The sequence below is a fragment of the Stenella coeruleoalba genome (genome assembly GCF_951394435.1).
Source record: "Stenella coeruleoalba genome assembly, chromosome: 11".
In the NCBI taxonomy this organism is placed as follows: domain Eukaryota; kingdom Metazoa; phylum Chordata; class Mammalia; order Artiodactyla; family Delphinidae; genus Stenella; species Stenella coeruleoalba.
Genome location: NC_137157.1, coordinates 90,934,678 through 90,960,804, shown reverse-complemented (window position 1 = coordinate 90,960,804; position 26,127 = coordinate 90,934,678). Strand labels below are relative to the sequence as shown.

Here is a 26,127-nt window from a genome sequence, read left to right as displayed (position 1 = left end):
CTGGATCCAAATCCCAGTGATGCCACTTATTGCTGCATGGCCTTGGACGAATTAAACTTTCTTTGTTTCAGGGAATTCCCTGGCAGTCCAGTGGTTAGGACTTGGCGCTTTCACTGCTGTGGGCCCGGGTTCAATCCCTGGTTGGTTGGGGAACTAAGATCCCGCAAGCCATGCAGTGCTGCCGGGGGGGGGAAAAAAAACTTCCTGCGTTTCAGTAAAATAAGATAAATGACACCTAGCTATACTATCAGGAAGGCATGGAGCACCCTCTGGAACATAACGCTATCCGATAACTGTTAGGTCCCTTGCATTTCTTGCCTTTGCTTCCCCATTCCATCCTCCAAACTGCTAGAGAGTCAATTTCATGCTAGATGTTACATTCCTGCTTAAAACTAGAGTAAACGAATCATCCAGGTTTTAAAACTGAAAGTGCCTCATCCAGGGACTACCCCTTAGTCCTGGGCAAACCTAGAATTCTCCACTGGCTCCACCGTGCCTGCTAAGTGGGGTTAGAACACTATGTTCATCAAACCTCTAGGGCACTGTGACATGATTTAGTGGCTTCTGCAAATGAGGGTATTGGAATTCTACAAAATGTCTGTTGTTTAGAAGGAGTGCTCTGCTGAAAACCCCAGGCCTAGAGGAATGAGTTCAAACGCCATTGCATGGCACCCAAGACCCTTGGTGATCTAGCCTGCAAGCTCCTCCAGCCTCCCTTCCCACTGTTTTCACCTTTTCACTCTACACTCCGCTCGCTTAGCTTCTTCTGTTCCCCAGGTGCAATGCTCTACTTCAGGTAGCTACTTCAGGTATCTGTATCTTTAATGTCCTAGCCCCGCTGACCGACATGCCCCTCCCCCCATCGTCACTGGCCCAAACTCCTGCCCCTCCCTCAACGCCCAGCTCCAGCAACACTTCTGTTAAATCTTCAAGGTTGCCTTTCGCCTTCCTCCTTCTCCGCTCCTCGTCTGAGATCATCCTTCCCTGCGTTGTGACACACTGTAGTGTGAATGTGTCTCTATGACAGTGCTTAGAAGACTATAAATTCCTAGAAAGGAATTGTGCCTTCTCTGTGAGCTCAGGCAAGTTGCCTAAGTCTCAGTCTCTATCAGGTTGTGTGTGATGATTACATTATACAGCATATGCAGAAAACAAAAACCTGGCACGTTGTAGAAACTCCATAAAATTTTTTTAAGTATTGTTAAAATCAAGAACTTCCACTATCTGAACCTAACCTGTATTTTCAAACTTATTTCTCACTGTGACTCATCGTGCATCAAACAGTCCAGCCAGAAGCTCCCTTTATTATACTCTTTACTTCTCCAAGGTCCAATTCAAAGAAAACTGCTAAGGAAAAGAAGAAGAAGAAGAACTAAAAAACCCCCTCAATTTCCTCTTCCGTGATAGTAAAAGAATACGTTTCCTTGGAAATTATATTCTCTGTGTTTACAGCATAACACTACATATTGTGGCCTTTTAGAATAGGGCTGTTCAAAGACTATAAAGCCATGTTGCACTTTTGCAACTACAGACGTTTACGTGATACTTCTTAGAATTCTTATTTTAAGCCAAACAAAATAAAGCAAACATTGTGGTCTCTTGAGCTTTGTCACAGGACTTGTTCATGGCCAAGCCAAAATTCCGTGAGAAAATAGTAGGAAAGATAGTATTTCATAAAAAGATTTCGAGAAAAGTATGTCTAGCACAGGTTAACTAAATCATGCAAATGTATATATATAGAGAGAGAGAGATAAAAGCACAATGAAGACAGGAATTCAGGGCTTTCTCTCCTGTTCTCAAGCGGGGCTGTGGGGGAGACTAGGCAGCTACTGACAGCCCAGCTTACTGCCCCTATCTCGGTTCAGGGTGGGATTTTTATTAGGGTGGACACCAGCGGTAGCTCGATACTCTTAATCCAGGGAAGGGAATAGAGAGCTGGAGCCAGAAACAAGTAGGGAAGGGATCAAGAGGGAAAAGAGTGAGGCAGAATGAAGGAGTGAGTGCTGGCTAATTTTCCTCCGTCCTGGTTTTGCCAGGGGCGAATGCTAGCTCACTCCCTTGTGTGCTCTGGCAGCAGAGCAGTGCATTCCATTCAGTTAAGTCTCTGCAAGTGCAGCTTGTGTTACTGAATTGCGGAAAACGAAGTGGGAGTAGGAGTGAAATTCATAAAAGGATCTTTCTTTTCAAAAATGGTAAGAGGAAGGAAATAGAACACATTAATACAGAGAACCATTATTTCTTCATAGATTAGTCAGGAGGGCTAAGTTCTAGTTCCATTCAGCCACAACAGTACAAATGGTTCAAGCTCTTTAGCCTTCCATCTCCTCATCTGAAAACGCAGGGGATTGTGTTGGTTCCGAATTTCTAGGGTTTTGTATTAAGATACCTTGAAGAGGACTTCCCTGGCGGTCCAGTGGTTAAGACTCCGGGCTTCCACCGCAGGGGCCACGGGTTCGATCCCCGGTCAGGGAACTAAGATACTGCACGCCCTGCGGCTCAGCAAAAAAAAAAACCCAAAGACACCTGGAGGAAGTAGTGACTGTCTTCATGGAAATAAGGGAGGAGATAAGAAACTAACACTTAGCAACATTCACCTTGTGCCTGGTAAATTGGACTTGTGTTTGAAACACATAGACTCAGTACCCAAACAGCCTGGGTTTGTGTATGTGTTCTGCCACCTTCCAGCTGTGTTTCCTTGGGGAAGGTACCTAACCTCTCTGTGCTCCGTGTCCTCAGCAGTAAAATAGAGACAATGATACCTACTCCAAAGGGTGGCTGGGATTAAATGAATCTATCTATGTCTCTAATCATATATTTATGTAGTATTATGTATATAGAACAGTAACTGGCATAAAGTAATTGCTCTACAAATACTATTATAATGACTATTACAACTCTATAAAGTGGACATCCACTTTTTGCAGATGAAAACCAAAATGGGTAAGAAAACCAAGACTTCAGAGCTTCGAGCTTTTCTGACTTCCAGTAGTTTAGTCTCTTAACCGCTACCCTATACCAGTTAAAAGGAGTGAAAGTCACAGCATTTTTTAGGCAGCTAGGGAAATTCTACCAGTTACACAACCATCAGTCAATCAAAACCATTCAATGAATACAGAGTAAAACCACAGGTCACAAAAGTCCTTCAACCCCTAGAGCAGCTTTCCAAAGAGTGTAATAATAGCTAATTAGCCTAGGTAAAGAAATGCCCCAAAGGGATTACTCTTGTGTTGGGCTGAAGTCCAAAGAAAAGACTGACATCTAGTCTAAAGGTTCTCAGAAATGCAAATTGCCTACTTGAAATTCCTGGGAATTTAAATCTCTGCATGGAGGAGTCTTTCTCTGGACTGGAGGGAGAAACTTTTTTGAAGAAGTAATTGGTAGACCCTTTCCACCCCCCCACCCACTCCCACCCCCCACCCCCGGCAGGGAAAGTTTTGTTGTGTGGGTGTGGGTGGAGCACCAAGTTAAGGACTCCAGATTCAGAAATCAAAGGGTTGGGGGCGGGGATGGCACATGGCCGGAGTGGTAGGAGGGGTGTTTCAGAGTCAAATCAGGTGCTACAGATGAGAAAACGCAGACTGTAAGAAATAAATGATTCATCTGTTTCTCTTTTTTAGCGGGCTTAAAATGTGAGGACCTGTGACGATTGCATTACACTCAGTGGCTCTCCCTTTATGGTAAGAGGAGCCCTGAACCAAATCAGTAGTTACTGAGGGTTTACAAGAGAAAAAGGACACAGGCTAACTCTTGAAAAAGCTACAAGGTATAAAAGAAGAAAAGTAGTCCAGAAAGAACTGGGCTGGAGCTAGAGACATGGTATTTGAATTTAACTTATTCTGTTCAACAAATACCTATTCCTTGTTATTTTTTTGCCAGGTACTCTTCCAAAGGCTGGTTAAATAGTTCTGTTCAGACAGATATGGCCCTTAGGGGATTTAGAAAGCTAGTGAAGCAGGAAGAGAATACACACAAAAAACAAGTATATACACTGTAATTGTAAGTCACAGTGGTGCTGTAACAAAAAAAAAGGGGATGCCATATAAGAGATAACAGGGTATAAGGAATCTACTTTTGACCAAGCAGGAAGGCTTCTCTGAAGAGGTGACATATAAGGAAAGCCTTGACAGGTGAGGCTTGACCATGAATTGGAGGAACTGGAGGAAGGAGAAGCATTTTAAGCATGTGAAACAAGAGGTGGGAAGATCCTTAAGGAAGAGATGATGGAACAAGAAGGCCGATCTAGATTACTTGACCTCCAGTACAGCATACACTACTGTTTTTCTTCCCACAATAATTACTTAAGATGTGTAAATCTCATACAAACAAATTCAATTGATGGATTCACCTTTTTTACGTACGTTTTGAAGGCTACCTTAGCCCAAACCCAGTTTTTCTCAGGGTACTGAGTCACTACACAAAGCCAGATGCCCTCTCATGCAGATAAAAATAGCTTTTCCAGATCTACTGTTATAATTGGCTTTTTTCCAGGGCTTTATGCTCTACTGAAACTAAACACTTAAATGAGCAATATAAATCTGGTTTTTAGCCTAGGAGAAATGACAACGTTTCTGGTTCTGCTGTGAGATGTAGGGGTGAATTTTAAACTGCTGAGTTATAATTAATCCTTTGTAACACTGCAGAAGCAAAACATCTGTGATCCTCGTGCAGTAAAAGAGCCCTGTACCAAGCACGTAAGTAAGTAAAACAAATAAAATGCACACGAAACAAGGCACTGAGGACGATTCTCAGTAAAGCAGCCCGGGATTTGTGCTTCGACATATAATTGAGACAGGCTCAAAAGGCCTTGCGACGTCGTGACACGTTGCTCACTTTGGCCAGCAGAGGGAGACCAGTGAGTCGTCAAGCACCAAATAGAGCCACACCCCGAAAATGGTTGCTTATTATCTGTCTCTGATTTTTCAAAAACCACAAGAAAATGAAAAATTCTTGTCCAGAAACGCTTCAATTTTCAAAACTGAGGTAAAAGGTCACGTAACATAAAATTAGCCATTTTAGAGCGTACATTTAATACCTTCACAGTATTGTACAATTATTCCCTGTCTAGTTCCAACACATAAGAAATGCTTAAGTTTCATACAGAGAGAACTTACAAAAGCCCAGCCCTGTCCTCTCCTCATTCCCTCGCATTCCCGGTTTTGCCTCCACCGGCATCGCGTTGGGAATGGTTCCCGCGCATTCTCCGAACAGCCTTCTTCACTGAACAATCCACAGAACCTGATCCAGGGTTAAAATTACATGTTCGAAAACCAAAACCATCTCAAGTTTTCAGTTCTTTCTCTGGGAATCGCGCAGTTGCAACAGCCAGTATGAGTAACTGTGTAAAAATTCTATACATATTATGTTTTGCCCTTTCTCAACAAAGAAATGAATACATTATTTTGATTTAAATATAGTTACAAAACAGAAATTAACAATGTAATGCACCAACACCTTCCAGCCTTTGATGTGAAATTTAAATTTACTTCCAACCAGAGTGAAAATTTAAGATGTTTCTAGGTTAGAACGAGAGCCAAGATTTTAAGGGCACCATGTCAACTGGTTAGATAACAAATTTGAGAAAAACAGAACTAAACAGTTAATGTAACACAAGCTGAAGGTTTACAACCTAAATCCACTATTTTATTAAAGAATTTAATCTACTTCATGGGGCCTTGGCCCAGGGAAGGGTAAAAAAATGCCAAACTGGAGAGGCAGGGGGGAGGGGAATTGCTGGTGGTGACTGGGAAAACAGGAGGGAGGGAAACTGAAGAGCAAATGAGGCCGGATCCGCCCTCACAAAGAGGCAGAAACTGTCTCAACAGCCACCAAATCCAGTTCAGGGCGGTTTGAGCCAGTTTCTGAGCTGGATTGAGAACAACAGCCTCGGCTGAGACTTGACGAGGGTGAAATGGAAAATGCAAAATGGACTTTGCAGAAAGAAGTGGAGTTGGCCTGGGCCCGAAGGAGCCTAAAGCTGCTTCCTGGAGTGGCAAAGTCAGATAAAATATAAGGCCTGGAGCCGGAACAGCGGCCTATTGCAGAAGGAAAAACGACAGAGCAGTGCCTCTGTGCCTGGATCCAGTCCGCATTTTCCCTCTTACTGCCCCTAATTGTGGCTGGTAAGGGAAAAGGGCCTCAGGGTATCAGTTTTCAGAGAAAGCTGGCTGCGGTGTGGGGGAGGGGAGGATTATGTGTCCGGAGGTTTAATGAGGGTGCTGGGGGGGGAGGGGGTAGAATGTGTGTGAGGGTCTGAAGGAGAGGGAAGGACACTTCACACCCTGCAGTTCACACCGCCTTTTCGCACCTCTGCTGCATTATTGCACAACCTCTGTACACACGGCACAAAGGTGTCCTGGGAGCACCCTGCGTACACTTGGCCCTTGTACATATAATTACCAGGCTCCTGCGGCCCTGTGCGTTAACGACAGTGCCGTCCACATGCTCTTTTCATTCGTGCTCTAAAATACATACAAGCTGTACATACCTTCTCAACCGAGGGACATAGCAGTATTAGGTAAGCGTGGAATGACGCCCCTGACCGCGCTTCCCCTCCCCCAGGTGCCGGAACCTGGGACATCTCATTAGCCCCACCCTCAGGTGGCTCCTGTGAGAGCCCAGTCGTCTGAGCTGTGGTCCACATTTGTCGAGGGTGTGCACATCCTGCGGCCAGGTTGGGCTCGGAGCCTTCCCGGACCAGTTACATCCCCTGACCACCCGCCCCACGCCTTGCCAAACTCCAAAGGCTGGCTAGGAATTCTAGCCCAAGTCCCGACCTAGCTGGGGGGGCAGGGCAGGGCAGATTTCGGGGTGTGGGGTGCTGAACTCCCTTTCCCCTGAGTATCCCAAGGATGTTTAGAATCTTCCAGAGGCACAAGATAAGTGTCTCCAGACCCCAAGGCTTGTTTGAATTGGAAGGCAGCCCTGGTGCGGGGAGGGCTGTGAGGACCCCTGTGAGCGTACGGATCTCTCTCACACACACACACGAACACACACGAACATGCACACTCAATCAAAACCGGCTCTGTGGGGTTTCAAAATGCCCTGACAGATTGGGGGAGGGGAGAGGGAGAAGGTCAAACTAAAAGATGTCTCCGTGCTATTTTAATCTTTATACCATAGACGTATGGGTAGACAATTGGAACACATCCGCTGTGCATTATTTATGTGCAACAATCTTTCATAAACGAAGCTTGTCACTAGCATGTCCTAGTTGACGCTATTACACAAATAAATAACTTACGCAGCACTTTTACATTCATTTCATTAACTGTTAGACTGGGGCTGCTATAGACTCTGCTGGAGGTTTTTTTGTTGTTGAGGGTTTTTCAGTTTGTTTTTTAGTAGGGGACAGTGTTTCTCCCCACAAGAACATGCAGGAGGCTATAGAAGCGATGACGATAACAGTAATAATCAGAATCATAATACTGAGAGCTTACTATAAGCCAGACACAGTACCAAGTGTTTCATACATTAAATTATCTTATTCAGTACTCACCATATACCTCGGAGTTAGACGTTATCGCTCCCATTCTAGAGATGAGGAAAATGGAGCTTGGAGAGATTAGGTATTTCATCAAACTAAGTGGCAGACCAAGATTCTGGTTGAATCTTTGCTTTTAACCCCCTGCTAAACTGCCACCTCACTGGCAAATAGTTACAAACTTTTTTCCAGACCCTACTGTGTGTCAGCCTCCCTTCGGCTGGGGGGTAAGATGGTTACGTGAGAGGCAAGGATTGGTTCAGCGATGAGGACGTGGTTCCTGCCTTCAACAAGCTTTCAATCTAACGGCGGTTTTTTCAAGGACAATTCAGGGCTGCCGTACAAGGGATTATTTTTTTTCTGCCTCTGGGTTCCAGAGGCCATCTGGGAATTATAGTTTGGAATTTCCCTGCCATTTCCATGCTGTGCGGGAGGAACATTTGAAGTCAGGACTGCCCTGGTACTAGCAGACAGCACCGGCAGGCCGGGTGGAAAGGGGCAGGGCGAGGCCTCTGGGGAGCCGTAGCCATGGCAACCCAGCCTGCTTTCCAGAACAAAGTATCTAACCAGGAAAACAGCTCCAGAGAGCTTTCTCTTCATAATCCCCGCGGCCCGTCGGGCCAGGGAACGCACAAAGGGGATCCTTTCTTTGTAGAGAAATGACTCTTTACAAGGCCCAGAACAAAGGAAAACATTTGTTGTTATAAGGTCCGTCTTTGTATTTGGCTGGAATAAAATCAACAAAGCGCAGTTACTTATTTCCTCTCCACTATTCACAGGAAATGAACACAGCTTTGTTGCGCAAGCTTCCTATTTTGGGGTAATATTTGTTTAACTTTTGTTTTATCCCCATTTTACAGATGGGAGATTAGTAATCATGAATGAACTGGCTGTCTGTAAAACTATAATTAAAACACTGTTGCGTCCTTTAAGAACGCCTTGTGAAGCTGGCCCTGCCTTTTTGCCTATTTTATAATAATTCTACAGATAATGTGAAACAGGGTTGATGTCCACGTGCTCAGGGGCCTGGGAGCTACCAGGTCTCCCTGGGCTCAAGTCCTCCCACTCTGGGCTTCCAGCCACTCGCCACCCTCCCCCAGCCAGCAACCAGCAACCGCAGCCTGGAGGGGGAGGTGAAGGAGGAGGCGGCGCAGGGGGAGGGGGAGGAAAGGGAGAGGGGACAGCAGAGGAGAGGAAGGGGGAGGGGAGGAGGAGAAGGAATGAGAAAGACATTCCAGCCCCACCCCTGCAAGTCTCCACTCCAGCAGTTCAGAAACTCCTGCTCAGAAGGCTGAAAGACAGTGTGCCGACCAGTGACTGTACTCCTCCGGGCTTTCAAGTGATCTACAGCCAGACTACACCCGTAGCATTGAAGACTGGCTGTAGCTTCGCTGAGCCAGGGCGTGACCTCCCTAAAGATGACATCAGGACCGTGGTGTCAATCCCTAGCCGCAAGACCAAGAACAAAAGTTACTGTAAACTCAATAACAAACGATCTTCCATAAAAGCCCACACCTATAAATAATGTAATTTGTAAACAGTTATGAACCAGAAAGAGTAAGAGCTCAGCTACCTCATGGTAATGAAGGCCCTGCTACCTGATTCTGGGTGCCCCAAGGGAGCCCAATCCATCATAAAATCTCCAAGACCAAAATCAGATTGGCCTGCCTCAACATTGCCTCTTTGTGCAGTGATGGGGGAGGAAGGAAAATGGGTCACGTTCTCCTCCAGGTGAATTTATAGGAATTGCCTGAGGGTCTTCTTCAAACTATGCCTTCTGCCCCATCCCCAGAGATTCTGCTGCCAGAGGATGACTTCATGATAGGTGTCACCCGCCCACCCACCCAACTTGGAACAAAGTTGAGAACCACTGCCAGTGTCACCCTTGTACAGAGTTAATTGGATGAACTATTGATACTAAATTAAGGCCTAAATTTGTTGACCTTTCCCCTGTTAATAATATTTCAGCAGATACTGTTAGCTTACCCTGCTTTAGGAAGTGCAAACAATGGATCTTTACAATGAATTTCTAAAAACTCTGAGTGTCAGAAATTCCTAGAACTCAGGGACTTAAAATCCCTCTCCCCAAGTTTGATCCTTGTAGTATCAAATATTCGTTCAACATTCATTGAACACTTCTTAACGATCAGGCACTATGTTACTTTTCACTACACTAAACCTGTGAATTTAAAAAATCATGTAATACATGAAACTTACTTTCAAAGAGCTTACAGGATGGGAAGGAAGATACCCAGGAAGTCAGCCATTGCAGAATGGTATGATACATGCTTTGTAAAGATGGGAATAAGAAGGTGTGTGTGGGAGGAGAAAAGGACATGAAAAACAGAGTAAGCCTGGGTGGAGCAGTGAGATAATTGGAGAGCTTCTTGTCAAGAGCTGAAAAATGAGATTGAGTTAGCTAGAGTGATACCAGAGCTCAGAGTCAGAAGTTAGTTTTAGCTCCAGATTATCAGTCAGTCAGCTATCAGGCAGACATAAAAAAACTCAAAAGAAAAAGGAATCCAAATTGGAAAAGAAAGAGTAAAACTGTCACTGTTTGCAGATGACATGATACTACACATAGAAAATCCTAAAGATGCCACCAGAAAACTACTGTTGCTAATCAATGAACTTGGTAAAGTTGCAGGATACAAAATTAATGTACAGAAATCTCTTGCATTCCTATACACTAGCAATGAAAGATCAGAAAGAGAATTTAAGGAAACAATCCCATTTACCATTGCAACAAATAGGAATAAACCTCCCTAAGGAGGCTAAAGACCTGTACTCAGAAAGCTATAAGATAGTGATGAAAGAAATCAAAGATGACACAAACAGATGGAGAGATATACCATGTTCTTGGATTGGAAGAATAAATATTGTGAAAATAACTATACTATCCAAAGCAATCTACAGATTCAATGCAATCCCTATCAAATTACCAATGGCATTTTTCACAGAATTAGAACAAAAAATTTTACAACTTGTATGGAAACACAAAAGACCCTGAATAACAAAAGCAATCTTGAGAAAGAAAAACAGAGCTGGAGGAATCCAGCTCCCTGACTTCAGACTATGCTACAAAGCTACAGTAATCAAGACAGTATGGTACTGGCAGAAAAGCAGAAATATAGATCAATGGAGCAGGTTAGAAAGCCCAGAGATAAACCCATGCACCTATGGTCACCTAATTTATGACAAAGGAGAAAAGACAGTCTCTCCAATAAGTGGTGCTGGGAAAACTGGACAGGTGCACGTAAAAGAATGAAATTAGAACACTCCCTAACACCATACACAAAAATAAACTCAAAATGGATTAAAGAGCTAAATGTAAGGCTGAACACTCTAAAACTCTCAGAGGAAAACATAGGCAGAACACTCTTTGCCATTAAATCACAGCAAGATCTTTTTTGACCCACCTTCTAGAGTAATGAAAATAAAAATAAACAAATGGGACCTAATTAAACTTAAAAGCTTTCGCACAGTAAAGGAGACCATAAACAAGATGAAAAGAGAACCCTCAGAATGATAGAAAATATTTGCAAATGAAGCAGCTGACAAGGGATTAATCTCCAAAATATACAAACAGCTCATGCAGCTCACAAACAACCCAATCAAAAAAGGGCAGAAGACCTAAATAGACTTTTCTTGAAAGAAGACATGCAGATGGCCAAGAGGCACATGAAAAATGCTCAGCATCACTAATTATTAGGGAAATGCAAATCAAAACTACAATGAGGTGCCACCTCATACCAATCAGAATGGTCATCATCAAAAAATCTACAAACAATAAATGCTGCCGAGGGTGTGGAGAAAAGGGAACCCTCTTACACTGTTGGTGGGAATGTAAATGGATACAGCCACTATGGAGAACAGTATGGAGGTTCCTTAAAAAACTAAAAATAGAACTACCATATGACCCAGCAATCCCACTCCTGGGCATATACCTGGAGAAAACCATAATTCCAAAAGATACATGCACCCCAATGTTCAGTGCAGCACTATTTACAATAGCCAGGACTTGGAAGCAACCTAAATATCCATCAACAGAGGAATGGATAAAGAAGATGTGGTACCTATATACAATGGAATATTACTCAGCCATAAAAAGGAACAAAACAGTGCCATTTGTGGAGACGTGGTTAGAGACTGTCATACAGAGTGAAGTAAGTCAGAAAGAGAAAAACAAATACCATATGTTAATGCATATATGTGGAGTTTAGAAAAATGGTACAGATGAACCTACTTGCAAAGCAGAAATAGAGACACAGACATAGAGAACAAACATATGGACACCAAGGGGAGAGAGGGGCTGGGATGGATTGGGAGATTGGGATTGACATATGCACACTACTATGTATGAAGTAGACGGCTGGTGCGTGCCTACTATATAGCACAGGGGAAAAAAAGAAGGTACAATCTGTTTGCAGGACATATATTAAGTTAGCCTTAAAAATGCATTCCAAAAAAATGCATTCCAATGTACATTAGGTGCAGACAAATATTGTTTAATTCCTCTTATATGAGGTACCTAGAATAGTAAAATTCATAGAGTCAGAAGTACACTGGTAGACGCCAGGGGGGTGGGGGAGTGGGGAGTGGGGAGTCAGTGTTTAAAGGGGACAGGGTTTCAGTTTAGGAAGGCGAAAAATTCGGGAGATGGATGATGGTGAGAGCTGCACAACAATGTGAATGTACTTAGTGCCACTGAACTGTACAGTTAAATATGGTTAAAATAGTATGTTTCATATTATGTGACTTTTACCACAATAAAAAAAAATAAGGGAAAAGAAATACTCAAAAGATAAAGGCAAAGAGGGGAAGCTGAAGTCCAGTAGGTCAGGACCTTTGCAGGACTGGAACTAGAGGACTAGCCTCGCGGGAGAGCTGATCTGTTTCCTTGCCCAGAAGGCTTCCCTGCATCTTGTTAGAATAAGAGCCACTTCACAAGCATGAAGAATCCTGCAAAAAGTGAGCTACTGACCTGCAGATCTCAACACTGCAGCACTTTAACTTTTCAACATGTTATTTATAACTTTAGGTTTATTAGCACAATTACACATTATTGGACCTGATATCAGAGTGCAGTTAAATACCTGATGCTGAGTCAATACTGTTTTCACTGAAATTTTCAGTTAGTCTGCTAAGACCTGTTCACACATGCTACGCTAAGATCTAGCACCAGCACTTAAGTTACGATCTCTCCTGTACCACGTACCTAACATCTGATCTATTCGACCACTTCAGCTCTTAAAGAACAGGAAAGGAGAGATTCCTTAAGAGGTTTGTGAATGTCGGAGGGTAGAGTGTGGAAAGTCTGTTTTCATACTACAACCCCAGTTTCTGGTCCCTCCAGCAAGCAGCTTTTTCAGACACTGCTTTTCTCCTGGTAACTCAACAGTGATGTTCACCAAATATCTCTGCGTTTCCAGTTTCTGGTCACAACATAAGATTGAATTATCTGATCACTGTGAAACTAGGTATACATACTTTGGTCAATAAGATAGGAGAGGAGGTGGTATGTGTCATTTCCAGGAAAAAGCTTTAGGACGCAGTAAACCATTCACCACTTTCCCATCCCGTCTCTGGGAGATCACAGGAGCAAGCGTTGAGCTGAAAACCTCTTTCAGCCGGAGTCTTCTAGCCAAACCACACTGGTAGGTAGGATGAGAGAGAAATGAACTTCTGGTGTGTTAGGCCATTAAGAATTGGTGGCTATTGGTTACACAGCATGCTCTAGACTACCTTGATTGAGTCGCCTCAATATCCATTCCTCGACCCTACTTCCTTCCTAACAGAAGTCACTATCTCTATACAGTCTTCTGTTTGCAGAGACGCTGACTCCAGCTCCAGCTCAGGGTGATGGATCTTGTTCAACATAAGCCAATCATGGTAATATTCTCTTACCAGTCAGTGATTGAGAATTGGAATGTGACCTAAGTCTGGCCAGTGAAATGTACAAAGAAGTCTGCTGGGAAGCTTCAGAAAAGTTTCTCAAAAGAATTTAAAAAAAGAGAAAGAGAAGAGTTGCTCCTTTCTTCCCCTAACTGTTGTCATATATAGATATGACACTAGTTATCTAGCACTATGTTGCAAGTTACATTTATTATCTCGAATATTTAGTATTCCACAGTGTAAGGAGGAATTCAGGAGCAGCTTAGCTGGGTGGCTCTGGTTCAGGGTCTCTCATGAAGTTATGGTTGAGATATTTGCTAGGGCTGCAGTCTTCTGAAGGCTTGACCAGAGCTAGGAGATTTACTTCTAAGATGGTGCCCTCACATGGCTGTTGGCAGAAGGTCTCAGTTCATTGCTGGTTCTTGGCAGGAGGCTTGTTACTTGCCTTGTGGACCTCTCCATAGGGTTAATTGAGTGTCCTCATGACATGGTAGCTGGCTTTCCCCAAAGTAAGTGATCCGAGAGAAAGTATAAGGAGGAAACCACAATGCCTTTATGTCCTAATTTCAGGAGCAACACACTGTCATTTCCATGACATTCTGTAAAAAGTGCATCACTAAATGAAGCCCACATTTAAGAGGAGGGGGATTATGCTCCACTTTTGCAGGGAGGAGTATTAAAAAATTTGTAGGTATGTTTTAATCCAACACAGATGTAACAGCAGGAAGGCTGTGCTGAGATTATGAGGGGCTCCAGCCTAAGGGTCCTCTCATGCTGAGGAAAACAGAGCAGATATGGAAAGGCCCTTGATGGCATTACTAAGCCTGCAACCTACCCTGGACTACTAGTTATGTGAGAAAAAGTAAATTTCTTTACTGACTATTTTAGCATGTTTGAGGTGAGGTTGGCTGATATTTGCAACTGGAGCTGATATTCAGCATATTTGATCATCTATATGTATTGTAAATTAACATATATATCAATATATAAATGTAAAAAAATTAAATATAATTTCCATTTCTAAATTATAAAAGATATATGTATATATGCGTGTGTATATCTGTATAAAACTTTTCATTTATAAAAATATGTGTGTATATGTGTGTGTGTGTGTGTGTGTGTGTGTGTGTATCTGTATAAAACTTTTTATCCTTGTATGGATGTGGATGTGCCTGTGTAGAACTGTGCACCATAGGATAAAAGCTGGGTGCAGATTGTTCTTCAAATTATTCTAATTTCCAAGTAATTTGTTGATTTTTCAAAATATTTGGTGTTACTCTTTGATGCAGCTCTCACTAGCTAAAGGATGCTCCAGTATGAATCATGATTCCATGGACAGAACTGCCATAAAATTTTTCCAACATTTTAATTGAATTGATAGACCTCAAGTGGCTTGTAATATAAATAAGTTTCAGTTTTTCTTAGCACCAGCAGTGTTTTTCACGGTGCTGATTTCTCAGTTTCTGCTGAACTAAAAGCCATTCCATTCAAAATTTTTCTAGTAAAACATTTTTAATAATAATTAATTTTTATATGATCAATATACATATTATCAAAAGTCAGATAGGCAACACCATTTAAAAATAAGACAAAGCTAATCCTTTAGGCCAGATGAAAGGTGGCAATTAATGTGTGCTCATGTGCCAGGTTACGTTGCCTGGGTTCAAATGCTGGCTGGTCAGATAAATCTTAAATTATTTTCTATGCCTCAATTTTCTCATTTTAAAAATATGATAGGGGACTTCCCTGGTGGCACAATGGTTAAGAATCCGCCTGCCAATGCAGGGGACGTGGGTTCAATCCCTGGTCTGGGAAGATCCCACATGTCGTGAAGCAACTAAGCCCGTGCGCCACAACTACTGAGCCGGCTCTCTAGAGCCTGCGAGCCACACAACTACTGAGCCTGTGAGCCACAACTACTGAAGCCCGCACTCCTAGACCCCGTGCTCCACAACAGGAGAAGCCACCGAAATGAGACGCCTGTGGACCGCAATGAAGGGTAGCCCCTGCTAGAGAAAACCCGCATGGAGCAATGAAGCCAAAAATAATAAGTAAAATTAAAAAAAAAAAAAAGAATTATTTAAAAAAAATATGATTGATGATGATTTCTTAAATGAGTTAATATACTTTTAGACTAGAACCTGACACAGAGAAAACGTATTAGTTAACATTTTTATTGATAAAATTAATGTTCTTGATCAATGGGCAGTCCATGAGTTTTAATGAATTCATCACCTTTAAATGGATATGAAATTCAACATGAATATTAAAAAGTGGTTTCTATACCTCACATCACTCTTGGCTCCAAACTGACTCCAAGAGCCTTGTCTTTTCCTGCATCTTCCCCTCTGTTTTGAGAGTATCTGCAATGCCAGCAGAAAGTACAGACCTCTATCTTTCCATGGCTACATTTGCCCCTGCTATGACATGCCCACTGCATTTTCTCTCCTTTTTTCGCTCAAAGCTAAGATTCTACAGAGACTACAGCTCCCAAAAGCAGCTGTATGAGGGTCACTCGGGACCATCAACAGGGGATTCTTAGGTGTATCCTGGGTCTTGGATGCTGGGGTGCCAGAGCCACATCTGAGGCCCAGTCTTCCCCACTGGGTTTAGGATCCAGCTCTCACCAAGGCGTGTGCCTTGTAGATGTGGACTAGACAAGTGGTGCCAGAGCCCAGCCCAGTAGTGACTGGCATGGACATCAACCAATCAGAAAGGACACTGGTCACAGTTCTGAAGCAGGGTCATTTACCCTTTAGCTGCTTGAATTTAGGAAGGTCTGGGAGGTTCCAAGGCGGGGGCCAGGATGGTCAGGGCTGCAAGGATGGGGAGAGACTCATGGGCTTAGGGCATTATTCTTATTGCCAAAGAAGTATTTAAAACAAAAAGAAAAAACAGTGCTTCCACACCAGCGCATAATGACTTCATACAGAGCGAAACTCGTGTTTGAGAATGACAGATGTTAATTTACCTTCACAACCCTTCACCATAACTCAGACTACTGATTGGGAAAAACCTGTGTTATGGGAGATATTCTGGAAGACCTCCACATGGGGCTCAGCCCTGGTAATGATTTTTTTTAATGTTTATTGTTTATATTTTTAAAATTTATCAACAAAGAGTACTAAGATGTCATGAATGTTATTCTTAAGCAAAGTAGGTCAAGGTCATGAGAGTCTTTTTATGAAATATGTTTATGTATCTGCACTAAGAAAGAATGAATAATCTATGCAAATCCACTGCCTGAGGTTCTTTCTCTAAGGCAAGTATCTTCCCAAAGAGATAAGAGGGAAACTTGTCCCTTTATATCCCAAAGAGAACAAAAGAAAGATGCACAAAGACTTCACTTTGGGCAGAATTCTAACTGAATGTCTCCACTGACGACCTTTACCATTATTACGCAGTTAGGAAAACAAGAACCAATTTAGTTATCTCAACCAGAAGATATTTAAATAAAGGAATTGGTTAAACTTGTTGGGAAGTCTGGAGAGGGGAAGGTGACCTTTGAGTGATCAACACTACCATTCCCAGGCTAGGAGAGCAAAATCATTAAGCAGAGGCCAAGGGTGTGTGCAAGTAAGGTTTCTGTTATTGGAGCCCAGCTGCCTGAGCTGCAGCCCAGGAACCCGCAACCATCAGCCGCTGATTGAGTCACTGCAGCTTTCCCTGCCCCAGACATCACTGCTACTGTTGCCTCTGCCACCAGTACTATTGCCACCTCCATTCTTTTATCACTGGTGCAGTCTTTGTTGTTTCAACCACTGTTTGAAACTGGAAAAAGAGTTACATCTCCCTTCCTCTTGCTTTTAATCTCCCTCCATTGGCAGGATCTGACCAAAAATCATCAGCTATATGTAGGTTACAGAATATAAGCACCTTACAATGTCCAGCAGAGCACACAAGTGTGAGAATGAGGGCCGAGAACAAATAAGTAAATCACCAGTCTGAGAGGTTGTAAGGCAGTTACACCACGTGGACCTAACATGGTCGAGACACTCTCTCACCTCCCTTGGAAGCTTCTCTGAAGACACTCAATAGTAAAGCTGCAGGCAGCCACTCAAGCGTCTTCAGCCTTCAGACACTGATGGTGCAGAACTATATTAGGAGACTAGGAAACTTCACACAATTGTAGATTCCCACCTTCAAGCAAAGGATAAGGGACAAAAGCAGTACTGGTAAAATCTAAATATTGTTTTTGTGAGTAAATCTGGCGGGAAAAGGACATGTGAAATCCCATGACCTTTTTCTCTTGGTGTCCTAAAATTCTGTCTCGCTGAGATTAAAGTGCAATCTTATCCAGGGATGAAAAGCATCATTATATTTGGAAGTTTAAAACTGCAAGCCATTGATATTAGGGCAATATAGATGGAGAGGATAAGGAATAACTTCAAACACTAGCCCCACATAGAAAGTTACAAGGGTGGGCATTCTGTGGAAATAAAAACAAAGACCTATAGCAAGGGAGTCAGCCACTATCACTCGTGTTTTGGCAAAGACTCAAAGGCAGGGAGAGGAGTGGGAAAACTTCATAGTGAAAAAAAGGGAAGGCTTCAAATATGCCCCAAATAAAGGCCATTGGCATAGGGAAACTGTAGGCAAGCTAACTAGAAGTGGGGCATCCTCCATGATAGGTTAGGGTGCATATTGGCTTTTTCTGGTTGGTCCTAAGTTGGAAATGGAAACAAAAATTAGGGAAGCTATCAATTATTAACCAAATCTTGGCCATATGGGGCTAGTTGTCACAGGGGTTATTGTTTGGTTTCCTGGACTATCACTAGAGATAGCAATCTGACTTCTTCAAGTCTGACTTGCGAGCTGGCTTTCTGAGCTGGTTATTGTAAATAATGGATTGGTTTCTGGGACAGGTAGCTTCAGGTTATGGGTGTAGGGGAGAAAAGACTTTTCTCCTACCCTCTTAGGTTCAGTGCCTGTGCTCTGAGAATTAAGCTGACAAAAGACCAATCAAGAGGAGGCGGGCTTCCCTGGTGGTGCAGTGGTTGAGAGTCCGCCTGTCGATGCAGGGGACACGGGTTCGTGCCCCGGTCAGGGAGGATCCCATATGCCGCGGAGCGGCTGGGCCCGTGAGCCATGGCCACTGAGCCTGCGCGTCCGGAGCCTGTGCTCCACCATGGGAGAGGCCACAACAGTGAGAGGCCCGCGTACCGCAAAAAAAAAAAAAAAAAGATAACACATAAAAAGTGTTGGTGAGGGTGTGGAGAAAAGGGAACCCATGTGCAGTGTTAGTGGAAATGCAAATTGGTGTAGCCAATATGGAAAACTGGACGGAGATTCCTCAAAAAATTAAAAATGGAAATACCATATGATCCAGCAATTCCACTTCTGGGTGTTTATCCGAGCAAACATTATGTTCATTATTTATAATAGCCAAGATATGGAAGCAACCTAAGTGCCCACCAATAGACGAATGAATAAAGAAGATGTGGTATATTACTCAGCCTTAAAAAAGAATGAAATCTTGCCATTTGCAACCACATGGATGGACTCAGAAGTTATTATGCTAAGTGAAATAAGTCAGACAGAAAGACAAGTGCTGTACGTTATCACTTATATGTGGCATCTAAAAAACAAAACAAATGAACATAACTAAACAGAAACAGAGTCATATATACAGAGAAGAAATAGGTGGTTGCCAGAGGGGAGTGGATTCAGGGAGGAGAGAAAGTGGTGAGGGAAAATAGAGGTACAAACTTTAGCTCAGGTACTCCAAACAAAGTGGTATTGGAATAAGGATAGTACAGATCAATGGAATAGAACAAAGAGTACATCAATAGAACTGCACATATCTGCTCACGAAAAAGGAGTAAGCGTAACTCAATGGGGAAAGGATAGTGTTTTCTACAAATGATGTTGGAAAAAACAGACACAAGGAAAAGAACAAAACCATACAAAAACTAACCTGAAGCATAAACCTAAACAGAAGAGCTAAAATTAAAACAGTGCTATCCAATACAATTATAATTTGAGCCACATTTGTAATTTGACATTTTCTAGTAGCCATGTTTTAAAAAATAAAAAGTAATGGATGAAAATAATTTGAATATTTTATTCGATGAAAAGATTCAAAATATTATAATTTTGACATGTAACCAATAAAAATATTATTGGGGAGAAAAAAATATATAACTTATTTCTGTCTCATCTAAAAACAGCCTATCAGTAGTCAGTCCACAGCAACAAGAATCTAGCTCTTCAGCTCTTTTTGCACTGCTATCCACAGCAGAAAACTTTATAGTGTAATACGGGTAATAAAACTCCAAAACTCATGTCCTCATTCCAGCCAGCAGGAAGGAGATAAAAAGTAAAGTAGCGTTTGTTCATTCTTTTTAAAAACACTTCCAAGAAAAGTCACACAGCTACAAGGGATTCTGGGAAATGAAATCTTTATTTCAGGAAATCTTATATTCAGCTAAAACTTGAAGGAGTGAGAAGGCAGGTATCAGGGGGCAAATAGCTATCCTTGCCACAGAACACTCATCCACACGCTCCTTCTTTCCACATAGAGACCTTGTCTCTTTGAGATATAAGTGCAAAGTGCCATTGGTTACTGCATTAAGCTCAAAGTCTGCAAACTCTGGGTGATATCCAGTCATCCCTATCATGGCAGGTTGCAGCCACTCACAGTCCAGAAATCCATAAACTAAAAGTCATTTTCCCTCCCCCCTCACTCATACTCGATATATTGATAAAATGGTAAAACAGGAATGGAATAACCTTAATTAAAATTCCAATTGGGGGCTTCCTTGGTGGCACAGTGGTTAAGAATCCGCCTGCCAATGCAGGGGACATGGGTTTGAGCCCTGTTCCGGGAAGAACCCACATGCTGCAGAGCAGCTAAGCCCGTGCGCCACAACTGCTGAGCCTGCGCTCTAGAGCCCGTGAGCCACAACTACTGAGCCCATGTGCTACAATTACTGAAGCCCGTGCGCCTAGAGCCCGTGTTCCACAACAAGAGAAGCCACTGCAATGAGAAGCCCACGCACTGCAACAAAGAGTAGTCCCTGCTCGCCGCAACTAGAGAAAACCTGCGCGCAGCAACAAAGACCCAATGCAGCCAAAAATAAATAAATAAAATTAATTTATTAAAAAAAAGAAAAAATTCCAATTGGATAAGGAAAAATAGGAAACAGCACTCACTCGCACCTGTCCATAGAAATGATCAAACCCTGTTGGGCAGGAATTAGGAGATTCCCTGGCCTGGGAACGGAGTTCCTTGATTAGCCTACTGGTATTCCCTGGTTCTGCTCTTGGTGATGAACTACTTCACTTGCTTTCCTTGTTATGCACTGAGCTGTGTTTTCCCCAAATTTGTATGTTGAAGTCTCCCAATGTGATTGTATTGGAAATAGGGCCTTTAAGGAGGTAATCAATGTTCAAAGGGTGGTGCCTTAATCCAGTATGACTGGTATTCTTCAAAAAAGAGAGAGACACCAGAGGCAAGGCCACGTGAGGACACAGCAAGAAGGTAGCTGTCTACACACCAAGGAGAGCTGCCTCAGAAGAAGCCAAACCTGTTAACACCTTGATCCTAGGCTTCTCGCCTCCAGAACTGTGAGAAAATACATTTCTGTTGTTTAAGCTCCCGTCAGTGGTATTTTGTTATGGCAGCCCTAGAAGACTAATACTGTCCTCATGGCCCCCAGCTTTGCTCTCTCAGAAGTTCCTCCTTGCAGGCAATATAATTCTTTCAAATAGGAATTCCTTTTTATTTACTTTCAGTCATTCCCTGTCCTTGTAATCACAGCCAAGATCTTGTTTAGACATTGTTTTTTTAAGCCTGAATACTGCTCTTTTACTTATTGGTTGTATTATTCTGCCCATCCATTTCTCTCTAAATTTAATGGAGTTACTGCATAGTCATTTAAAATAGATGAGTCAGAAGAAAGAACCCTTAATCTGCTGTTCGCTAGCAATTGATCTGCTAAAACTGCTGGATTTTAGCCACTGCTTATAACTGGCTCAGTTTGGGGTGCAGAAGTAGTTTTATCCCTGCAAAGTCCCATACTATCAACTTAGATTGCAGGCCTCAGACAGAGAGCAGTTCTTTTAGCAAAGCTGTAGTCCCGTCAATCTCTGTTTCTACACTGCCCATCTCTAGCCTGTAAGGCTTTGCTCAAAGTGTCAAGAAGCAGTCAAGACACACAGAAGCATTCATCTTTCCTGTCATTTCCCCTAAAGCTATAGCCTCAGTCAGTACATGGTCTCCTTTTCAGGCTAAAGCAGGGGAATGTTTGTCACCAAAGGTCAGCCTCTGCCATACTGAGTCTATAGCACCTGCTGCTCACCTTCTAAGCCAGTACCATTTATGATATTTATTTTCTGTTCGATTCAGTACCCCACTTCTAAGTATTTAATCCTGTGTTTATTGTGAATCCATTTAGCATGAAACACAGAAACCTAAAAACAATAGATAGTTCAGTCAGATGGAAGTTTTTTCTCTTTCATGTATATTATGTTGGAAGTAAATGGGGCAGGGTCTGAAAGCAGTTCCAGTCCTCAAGGACCCATTCTTCTATCTTGTTGCTCTTCCATCCTCAAAACCTTCTCAAAATCTGGAGCTTTTAGGGCTTCCCTGGTGGAACAGTGGTTAAGAATCCGCCTGCCAGTTCAGGGGACACGGGTTCGAGCCCTGGTCCGGGAGGATACCACATTGCTGCAGAGCAACTAACCCCATGCACCACAACTACTGAGGCTGCGCTCTAGAGCCCGCGAGCCACAACTACCGGAGCCTGTGATCCTAGAGCCCGTGCTCTGCAACATGAAAAGCCACCGCAATGAGAAGCCCACGCACTGCAGTAAAGAGTAGCCCCCGCTCGCCGCAACTAGAGAAAGACTGCGCACAGCAACAAAGACCCTATGCAGCCAAAAATAAATAAAATAAATTTAAAAACTTGGAGCTTCTAGCGAGTAGAAAAAAGAAAGGTGTGAAGAAGATCATGCCTCCTCTTTTTAAAGACGATTTTCCAGAAGTGTATGTGAAACTACTTTTGATGTCAAAAACTTGGCCTCTGTGCACCTGTCCTAAATCAAATCTTGGAGACAGAGTTTCGGATGAAGTAGAAAAGAATAGCTTTATTGCTTTGTCAGGCAAAGGAGGACACAGCAGGCTCATGCCCTTAAGAACTGTTTGTCCCCACCTGGGGGGTTCTGGTGAGGAGTTTTATAGCAATGGTTCAAGGGCAGGTTTGCTGATAAGGATCAAGGTGTGTGCAGGGCCTGCATTCCCTTAATCTGGCCTCAGGTGGCCTCCTGATGAGCTTGTGTGGTTTTTGAGGTTATTAAACTGTGACCTCTCTGGAGTGAAGAATGGTTCATCAAGTAGTTAACATCTTCCATTTGTTGGGGGGTGTTTTTTTGTTGTTATTTATTTATTTATTTGGTTGCACCAGGTCTTAGTTGTGGCAGGTGGGCTCCTTAGTTGCAGCATGTGAACTCTTTTAGTTGCGGCATGCACGTAGGATCTAGTTCCCTGACTGGGAATCGAACCCCGGGCCCCCTGCATTGGGAGAACAGAGTCTTAATCACTGCATCAACAGGGAAGTCCCTGTTGGGGGTTTTAGTTCTGCAAAAGAGCTCAAAGATATTGTTATGTGTATCCCTTGAGGTGGAACCAGGACCCTGTCCCAAGACTGCACTATTGTTTCTTGACAGCTCCTCCCTTGTCTCTGCCCCCCCTCCCTTGCCTCTGCCTCCCCTCCCTTCCCTGATTAGCGACTGTTTGAATCTGCACTTTGGAACACAGGGTAGGTCATAGAGGCTGAAGCCGATTTCCTACAAAAAAGAAACAGGGACACAGGAGGGCTTCCATGCCCAGGAGCCCCACAGGGTCCTGCTCAATTTCACTTTTGCTTATAACTATTGGTTAAAACTCAGTTCTGTGCAACACTATGAAAGCATTCCTTTCAGCTAGGTGTGGGAGTACGGCAGAATTGCAAAGCTATTAAGAGGAAGAGGCAAAAAGGTATGCTCTCTTCCTTTGAGTACACTGTCCAGAGAAAAAAGTACTCACCAATTGTAGTTGTGCCCTATGGGTAGGCATTTAGTTACTTGGCACACCTACCTGCAAGGGAAGCTAGAAGAAAATAAAGGCTTTATTCAAGGGAACCAAATACCCAGCTAAAAACTGAGAAGAACATATGTGGTGACCAGCTGCAGTCTTGGCTATGGCATGTGAATCACACAGCACAGCATCTATCATATAGTTAAAAACTCAGTAAATGTTAACTATTATTTGTGTCAAAATGTGGTCCAAGGAAGACCCTACATGGGTACCTTGTTTTACTCCTACTTGGATATATTTTTTTAACAGACTTTTTTTTTTTAAGAGAAGTTTTAGGTTTACAGAAAAATTGAGCAGTAAGTACGAGAGCTCCCATGCACCTCCTGCCACACACAGGCAGAGTCTCCCCACCGTCCATGAATAACCTTTAATGTTCACTCTACAGAAGTGAAACCCAACCTTCCACTTTTTTTAATTTAATTTATTTTTTTCATACAGCAGGTTCTTATTAGTTATCTATTTTATCCACATCAGTGTATACATGTCAATCCCAATCTCCCGATTCATCCCACCACCACCCCCTCCACTTTCCCCCCTTGGTGTCCATACATTTGTTCTCTGATCTGTGTCTCTATTTCTGCCTTGCAAACCACTTCATCTGTACCATTTTTCTAGATTCCACATACATGTGTTAATATATGATATTTGTTTTTCTCTTTCTGACTTCACTCTGTATGACAGTCCTAGGTCCATCCACGTCTCTACAAATGACCCAATTTTGTTCCTTTTTAGGGCTGAGTAATATTCCATTGTATATATGTACCACATCTTCTTTATCCATTCGTCTGTCGATGGGCATTTAGGTTGCTACCATGACCTGGCTATTGTAAATAGTGCTGCAATGAACACTGGGGTGTATGTGTCTTTTTGATTTATGCTTTTCTCCGGGTATATGCTCAGTAGTGGGATTGCTGGATCATATGGTAATTTTATTTTTAGTTTTTTAAGGAACCTCCATACTGTTCTGCACAATGGCTGTATCAATTTACATTCCCACCAACAGTGCAAGAGGGTTCCCTTTCCTCCACACCCTCTCTAGCATTTGTTATTTGTAGATTTTCTTTTTTTTTTTTTAACTAGTTTCATTCACTTTGTTTTTCTCATAGAAAACTATGTGGTGGCTACAGCTGGAGCCTGGGTCCTCTGCATGGAAACTCTGTGTGGGTCTTTACAGGATGGTCAGTGGATTCCTGATATGGAGACTTGGTGAACACCATCTCTTTCCAGAGATCAGGAGTGAGATAACTGTAGGTCTTGGAAATGGCATTAGAAGTGGCCTTGGCAAAGTTGCCCAGCGTGGCAGTGCAGTCCCTGGCAGAGGTGTAGCAGTCGTCAATTCCAGCCATCATCAGTAGCTTCTGGGGCACAGGGGCTGAGACGATGCCAGTGCCCCTGGGGGCAGGGATGAGGCGCACCAGCCCAGAGCCTCAGCGGCCAGTCACCTTGCAAGGGACAGTATGGGGCTTGCCCATCTTGTTCCCCCAGTAGCCTCGTCGCACCGGGACCATGGAGAGCTCAGCCAGAATGACGGTCGCACAGATGGCAGTGGCTACCTCCTTAGAGCACGTCACACCCAAACCAACACGTCCGTTGTAATCCCAGATGGCAACAAATGCCTTGAACCTGGTCCGCTGGCCAGCAAGTGTCTGCTTTTGCACAGGCATGATCTTCAAAACTTCCTCCACGAGGGATGACCCCAAGAAAATGTCAGTGATCTCAGATTCCTTTATGGGCAGAGAACAGAGATAGATCTCCTCCAGGGATTGATCTTCATGTCCTTGACCAGGCGGCCCAGCTTGGTGACGCGGAGACACTCCTTGTCCTCGGCCTTGCCTCCGCGAGCTCCGCGACCCCGGCCCTGGCCATGGACGCCGCTGCTGAAGCCTCTGCGGCCTCCCATTCCAGGGCCCCTGGAGCCTCCGGGCCCTCCGGGCCCTCTCACAGCACCGGTGTCATTTGCCATTTGGTGTTTTTACAGAAAAAAAAAAAAAGAAAGCTTTACAGAAAAAATTAAAAAGCTAGATTTTCTGATGATGCCCATTCTAACCGGTTTGAGGTAATACCTCATTGTAGTTTTTTTTTTTAACCTCTTTATTGAAGTATAATTGCTTTACAATGGTGTGTTAGTTTCTGCTTTATAACAAAGTGAATCAGCTATACATATACATATATCCCCATATCTCCTCCCTCTTGGGTCTCCCTCCCACCCTCCCTATCCCACCCTTCTAGGTGGTCACAAAGCACTGGGGCTGATCTCCCAGTGCCATGCGGCTGCTTCCCACTAGCTATCTATTTTACATTTGGTAGTGTATATATGTCAGTGCCACTCTCACTTCATCCCAGCTTACCCTTCCCCTCCCTGTGTTCTCAAGTCCATTCTCTACGTCTGCGTCTTTATTGCTGTCCTGCCCCTAGGTTCTTCAGAGCCATTTTTTTTTTAGATTCCATATATATGTGCTAGCATACGGTATTTGCTTTTCTCTTTCTGACTTACTTCACGCTGTATGACAGACTCTAGGTCCATCCACCTCACTACAAATAATTCAATTTCGTTTCTTTTTATGGCTGGGTAATATTCCATTTTATATATATGCCGCATCTTCTTTATCCATTCATCTGTTGATGGACACTTAGGTTGCTTCCATGTCCTGGCTATTGTAAATAGAGCTGCAAT

The 26,127-nt window shown here is 43.2% G+C and overlaps 1 protein-coding gene and 1 pseudogene across 5 annotated transcripts in view; both read right to left on the bottom strand.

Annotated features, from left to right (window-relative positions):
* GRIN2B (glutamate ionotropic receptor NMDA type subunit 2B) overlaps positions 1–8,276 on the bottom strand; it is a 630,348-nt gene extending 622,072 nt beyond the window's left edge. For all 4 annotated transcript variants that reach the window (XM_079936840.1, XM_079936832.1, XM_079936835.1 and 1 more), the window contains exon 1: positions 7,496–8,276. The gene's annotated coding sequence lies outside the window, so the exon portion shown is untranslated. The remainder of the gene's footprint in view (positions 1–7,495) is intronic.
* Positions 8,277–24,271: 15,995 nt separating this feature from the next.
* Positions 24,272–25,432, bottom strand: LOC307194555 (small ribosomal subunit protein uS5-like; annotated as a pseudogene). The gene has a single exon. The product of its transcript is annotated as a small ribosomal subunit protein uS5-like (transcript).
* Positions 25,433–26,127: the final 695 nt, after the last annotated feature.